The sequence below is a fragment of the Pelobates fuscus genome, chromosome 7 (assembly GCF_036172605.1).
Source record: "Pelobates fuscus isolate aPelFus1 chromosome 7, aPelFus1.pri, whole genome shotgun sequence".
In the NCBI taxonomy this organism is placed as follows: Eukaryota; Metazoa; Chordata; class Amphibia; order Anura; family Pelobatidae; genus Pelobates; species Pelobates fuscus.
This window is the reverse complement of record NC_086323.1, coordinates 49,759,778-49,767,071: the sequence shown is the minus strand read 5'-3', so window position 1 is coordinate 49,767,071 and position 7,294 is coordinate 49,759,778.

Genomic DNA, 7,294 nt, shown 5'->3' with positions numbered 1-7,294 from the left:
ATTCCTGCTTCATATTATTGGTGCTTTTAAGATAGAAAATTGCTGTATTTATTTTAAAATAATATGATTAGCAATCATACAAGATATTGAAATCAATTGTAATATTAAAAAAAACAAAAAACTATCTTCTCAAATAATTGCAGCTTATTTTAGCAATCATTTGGTAAGCCATAGTCAATTTTATATTTTACTGTACCATCATTATATCATGTTTTTATTGTTTCCAAACACAAATGGCGTCTTATAATTTTCATTCTATAAAATCTGTTCAAGAATATCAGTATACAATCTTTCTAAATCAATACGTAGCCAATGAAAACAATTACAGCAGATTGAGATTTCTGAAACAGGATAACTCTTTGACATTGTAGTGGGAGCATAATAAGGAAGTTCCACTATCGATTTTAAATAAAGGTTTCATATGTTGACAAAGATACTTTATCTAACCTATTTATTTTTTCCATTCATTGTATGGTCTACACCAGTAATTGCAATGTAAATGATTGCTCTATTAGATCCTTTTTTTCCTATTTTCTCAATCAATATTTTAAAGGGACATCTTTGTACTACACAAGGCATAAAATACTAAGATTTTTTTTTTTTTTTTCTATAAAAAGTGTGTTGCAGGTACATTTTAATTGGGCTATGAATTATAGTCCAAAATAGCCAATGTGGGAAAAGATTGAACATTATTGGAATATAGATCTCATTAATAATGTTGACCAGGAATATCCTACTCATTTGTTAACTCACTTCAAGCCAAAATGTAATGAATAAATATTTTTACATCACCAAAATACTCTTGTACAGAGTACATACGGAACTAAACCGGGTAGTATACATTAAAAACGCTGCCATGGTAACAGGTGATTTTAAATGTTTCTATGAATATAGTGATGTCGGTTTTTTACTGTATAAACACTAATGATGGTAAAAATGATTCCATTAAAGGGATAGGTTAGAGTTTGGGTTATGCATCATTAATTAGGGGGCTTACAGTTAGGGATTGTCTATGGTGGCACTTAGAATTAGAGCACAAGTGGAGGTTTAAAGTTAGTGTGTCTAATTCAAGCATGCTGTGGGTCATAATGCCCATAAGTCTTACATTTATATATTGAACATTTGGCAGTGACTTACACTTGGCCTGCAGCTATTATGTAGCTCATGAAAGCTAAGTAGAACATACATGATAGCTCATCTTCATGGCAGTTGTGAATTCTCACCTTCTGAAGGTCATCACTTGAAGTAGCAGCTGTTGTACAGTACAGTAATACCAATGCATTGGTCTTGCAGATGTGTCGGTGAATGAGTAGGTCAAAAACTGTATAAATTCCGTAATTTTGAGTCCATACTATGTAGCTCCACATGCAAATGAGCTACTGAAACTGGGGAGTAGTTAATTAATTAGCATTTGTCTCCATATGTTGCATGTCGATTCCACAATGGGGAGACACACAAGAACTATAATAAATCCTTATTAATCACAAATGTCTAGAAGTATTTGAAATTAGCAAGTATAGCATAGCACATACCGTAGGCCTGAAACTCCAATTTGTTACATATTTAGCTTTCAGAGATTTATGGGACGTGTAGTCACGATCTAATAGCCTGGGGAGATGGTTTTCTCTGTATTCACAATAACAATCAATAAAATGGATAGCTCAGCCCACAAAGTAATTCCTATCTATAGTGAATTAATAATAAGACAAAAAGTTCCACCTGAGGAAGTGGGTGGCCACTTACCGCTTAAAGGAGACCCACCAATTCAGACAGCTAAGCTGTGACTGGTGTGAATCCACCATAGAACTTACCAAAGCAGAATATATACAAAGCAAATATATAATCCCCATACAGTCCCATGTAAATTACCATTGCCCCATTTGGAGTAATAGTGGATTGCGGCACTAAATACCGAATTGCTTTTCTATTTAATCACGTTATTGGTATAATGGAAATGAGGCTTGACCCGCCAAATGCAACTCAGCCCACTCAAAACGAGGCTTGGATCTGTCAGGTTCCTATCCTGACTAGCAATACTTTTTCCGATTGATACTGTTCCTTTAAATCCTGTACCAGTTTCTCGCCTCTAGTGGCCTCCCTAGCCACTAGTCACCTCAGACTCTCACCTGTATAGCATAAATCAAGTTCTGCTATAAAAGGCCACACCCAACAAACCAAGTGGCCTTTACATTGAAGTTGATGTTCAATCTGAAAATACTTCAGATCCTGGCTCCTGTGAAACAACCTGTGACTTACCTTCATTGCTTCCAACCTGATTGCTACCAACCCTGCTCCTTACCAACTTGGATTTCTTACAACCCTTCTTTAGTCTGCCAACCTGGTTTACTACCAACCCTGCTCCATACCAACTTGGATTGCCTGCAACTCTGCTTTATCCTGCCAACCTGGTTTACTTCCAGCCCTGCTCCATACCAACCCTGCTCCATACCAATGTGTATTGCCTGCAACTCTGCTTTATCCTGCCAACCTGGTTTACTTCCAGCCCTGCTCCATACCAACCCTGCTCCATACCAACTTGGATTGCCTGCAACTCTGCTTTATCCTGCCAACCTGGTTTACTTCCAGCCCTGCTCCATACCAACCCTGCTCCATACCAACTTGGATTGCCTGCAACTCTGCTTTATCCTGCCAACCTGGTTTACTTCCCACCCTGCTCCATACCAACCCTGCTCCATACCAACTTGGATTGCCTGCAACTCTGCTTTATCCTGCCAACCTGGTTTACTTCCCACCCTGCTCCATACCAACCCTGCTCCATACCATACTGAATTACTTTCAATCCTGCTTTATCCTGCCAACCTGGTTTACTTCCCACCCTGCTCCATACCAACCCTGCTCCATACCATACTGAATTACTTTCAATCCTGCTTTATCCTGCCAACCTGGTTTACTTCCCACCCTGCTCCATACCAACCCTGCTCCATACCATACTTAATTACTTTCAACTCTGCTTTATCCTGCCAACCTGGTTTACTTCCCACCCTGCTCCATACCAACCCTGCTCCATACCATACTGAATTACTTTCAATCCTGCTTTATCCTGCCAACCTGGTTTACTTCCAACCCTGCTCCATACCAACCCTGCTCCATACCATACTGAATTACTTTCAACTCTGCTTTATCCTGCCAACCTGGTTTACTTCCAGCCCTGCTCCATACCAACCCTGCTCCATACCAACTTGGATTGCCTGCAACTCTGCTTTATCCTGCCAACCTGGTTTACTTCCAGCCCTTCTCCATACCAACTTGGATTGCCTGCAACTCTGCTTTATCCTGCCAACCTGGTTTACTTCCAACCCTGCTCCATACCAACCCTGCTCCATACCAACTTGGATTGCCTGCAACTCTGCTTTATCCTGCCAACCTGGTTTACTTCCCACCCTGCTCCATACCAACCCTGCTCCATACCAACTTGGATTGCCTGCAACTCTGCTTTATCCTGCCAACCTGGTTTACTTCCAGCCCTGCTCCATACCAACCCTGCTCCATACCAACTTGGATTGCCTGCAACTCTGCTTTATCCTGCCAACCTGGTTTACTTCCCACCCTGCTCCATACCAACCCTGCTCCATACCAACTTGGATTGCCTGCAACTCTGCTTTATCCTGCCAACCTGGTTTACTTCCAGCCCTGCTCCATACCAACCCTGCTCCATACCAACTTGGATTGCCTGCAACTCTGCTTTATCCTGCCAACCTGGTTTACTTCCCACCCTGCTCCATACCAACCCTGCTCCATACCAACTTGGATTGCCTGCAACTCTGCTTTATCCTGCCAACCTGGTTTACTTCCCACCCTGCTCCATACCAACCCTGCTCCATACCATACTGAATTACTTTCAATCCTGCTTTATCCTGCCAACCTGGTTTACTTCCCACCCTGCTCCATACCAACCCTGCTCCATACCATACTGAATTACTTTCAATCCTGCTTTATCCTGCCAACCTGGTTTACTTCCCACCCTGCTCCATACCAACCCTGCTCCATACCATACTTAATTACTTTCAACTCTGCTTTATCCTGCCAACCTGGTTTACTTCCCACCCTGCTCCATACCAACCCTGCTCCATACCATACTGAATTACTTTCAATCCTGCTTTATCCTGCCAACCTGGTTTACTTCCAACCCTGCTCCATACCAACCCTGCTCCATACCATACTGAATTACTTTCAACTCTGCTTTATCCTGCCAACCTGGTTTACTTCCAGCCCTGCTCCATACCAACCCTGCTCCATACCAACTTGGATTGCCTGCAACTCTGCTTTATCCTGCCAACCTGGTTTACTTCCAGCCCTTCTCCATACCAACTTGGATTGCCTGCAACTCTGCTTTATCCTGCCAACCTGGTTTACTTCCAACCCTGCTCCATACCAACCCTGCTCCATACCAACTTGGATTGCCTGCAACTCTGCTTTATCCTGCCAACCTGGTTTACTTCCCACCCTGCTCCATACCAACCCTGCTCCATACCAACTTGGATTGCCTGCAACTCTGCTTTATCCTGCCAACCTGGTTTACTTCCCACCCTGCTCCGTACCAACCCTGCTCCATACCAACTTGGATTGCCTGCAACTCTGCTTTATCCTGCCAACCTGGTTTACTTCCCACCCTGCTCCATACCAACCCTGCTCCATACCATACTGAATTACTTTCAACTCTGCTTTATCCTGCCAACCAGGTTTACGTCACACCCTGCTCCATACCAACCCTGCTCCATACCATACTGAATTACTTTCAACTCTGCTTTATCCTGCCAACCTGGTTTACTTCCCACCCTGCTCCATACCAACCCTGCTCCATACCATACTGAATTACTTTCAACTCTGCTTTATCCTGCCAACCTGGTTTACTTCCCACCCTGCTCCATACCAACCCTGCTCCATACCATACTTAATTACTTTCAATCCTGCTTTATCCTGCCAACCTGGTTTACTTCCCACTCTGCTCCATACCAACCCTGCTCCATACCATACTGAATTACTTTCAACTCTGCTTTATCCTGCCAACCTGGTTTACTTCCCACCCTGCTCCATACCAACCCTGCTCCATACCATACTGAATTACTTTCAATCCTGCTTTATCCTGCCAACCTGGTTTACTTCCCACCCTGCTCCATACCAACCCTGCTCCATACCATACTGAATTACTTTCAACTCTGCTTTATCCTGCCAACCTGGTTTACTTCCCACCCTGCTCCATACCAACCCTGCTCCATACCATACTGAATTACTTTCAATCCTGCTTTATCCTGCCAACCTGGTTTACTTCCAACCCTGCTCCATACCAACCCTGCTCCATACCATACTGAATTACTTTCAACTCTGCTTTATCCTGCCAACCTGGTTTATACAAACCTGCATAACTGCTATCTGGACATTGCTGCTCACTCTTATTTACAAGGTGTTATTTTCTTACCCTGAAACCTTATTGTTCCTTATACCTGTTTTACTATTCTATCTAAACTTTTATCTCTAGCTTTCTTATTATTTGCAAACCAGTTTATTATCGATATAGGGCATATTGCCTTAACGTTTATTTCTCCCTTTCATTCTTCGTATTACTTAATTCTATAAGTTATCCTGCTGGTATGTCACAACCTGCAAATAAAGGCTCTTTAGTTTACTCTAGCAATCGTCTCCTACCTGACCTGATCAAGAACATGACAGGATAACAACTGCCAAGTGAACCTCCAAAGGAATCCAGATGGCTGTGAGCTGTTATTCTGCCTGCAAAACCAGAAAAGCAAGTCTTGGAGCACAAAATGTGTTCCACACGAGTTCACTGATTGTATGGGTCATTCAAGGAAATTCAGAACGAAATTTGGAGGCTCCGAACGCAATAGGCATTTGCCAAGCCATTCTAGATACAGGACATACAACAGATTTAAATAAATAAACAATCAATTAATATTGCTAAATTGAATCAAAGTAATATGTGAAATAAAATGGGAAAAAAGCACCCAACACAAAAAGAGCATAAAAAGAAAAAAGAAAGGAATATAAAAGCAACATATTAATCAAAGAATAAGAAAGAAAAGAAAAGACAGTATAATAAAATAAAAATGTAAAAGACACAAGGGTCAGGTACTAATAATAACAACCATATAGTTGGATACATACTTTAATAAAGTTTATCTTAAAGGGACACTATAGTCACCTGAACAACTTTAGCTTAATGAAGCAGTTTTGGTGTATAGAACATGCCCCTGCAGCCTCACTGCTCAATCCTCTGCCATTTAGGAGTTAAATCCCTTTGTTTATGAACCCTAGTCACACCTCCCTGCATGTGACTTGCACAGCCTTCCATAAACACTTCCTGTAAAGAGAGCCCTATTTAGACTTTCTTTATTGCAAGTTCTGTTTAATTAAGATTTTCTTATCCCCCGCTATGTTAATAGCTTGCTAGACCCTGCAAGAGCCTCCTGTATGTGATTAAAGTTCAATTTAGAGATTGAGATACAATTATTTAAGGTAAATTACATCTGTTTGAAAGTGAAACCAGTTTTTTTTTTCATGCAGGTTCTGTCAATCATAGCCAGGGGAGGTGTGGCTAGGGCTGCATAAACAGAAACAACGTGATTTAACTCCTAAATGACAGTGAATTGAGCAGTGAAATTGCAAGGGAATGCTCTATACACTAAAACTGCTTTATTTAGCTAAAGTAATTTAGGTGACTATAGTGTCCTTTAATATATACATGCAATGATATTTATCTATATACATGAGTAGAATAATCTTAACAACAATAATACAATCCAGAGACCTCAAGTTAGTACACTTAATTACACAAATGCAAGACTTCAGACAAAACGTGTAATAAAGAAAGTCACTATGCAATAATACAGGAAGTATTATGTTAAACGACAGAGATCACAGATTGCCAAATAGACTCGAAAAAGCATGAATTACCATTTTTTGAGAAAATCCCTTTAAGAACTCCTGGCACTAGGGTGTCTAAATGACACACTTGAAGTTTTTGGTACATTTTGTAAAAATAAATTGGCTTATTTGTTTTTTTTACATAATTATGGGTTTTGTATCTCTAAATAGTTTAACTTTCTTTGTTCTTTGTGACTTTGAAATGTGTGGGAGAGAGAATGAATGACAGGAGATTGAAATTAAACTGTCATTCATCACAGTGATTAAACATAAAAATGAAATATCAAAAATGTGTTTGATATATATTATAAATATGAGGTCTGTCTGCAAAGTATCCAGCCATGTAATAGCGAAAATAAAGACATTTTGTGAAGCAGATACAATAAACATTGTA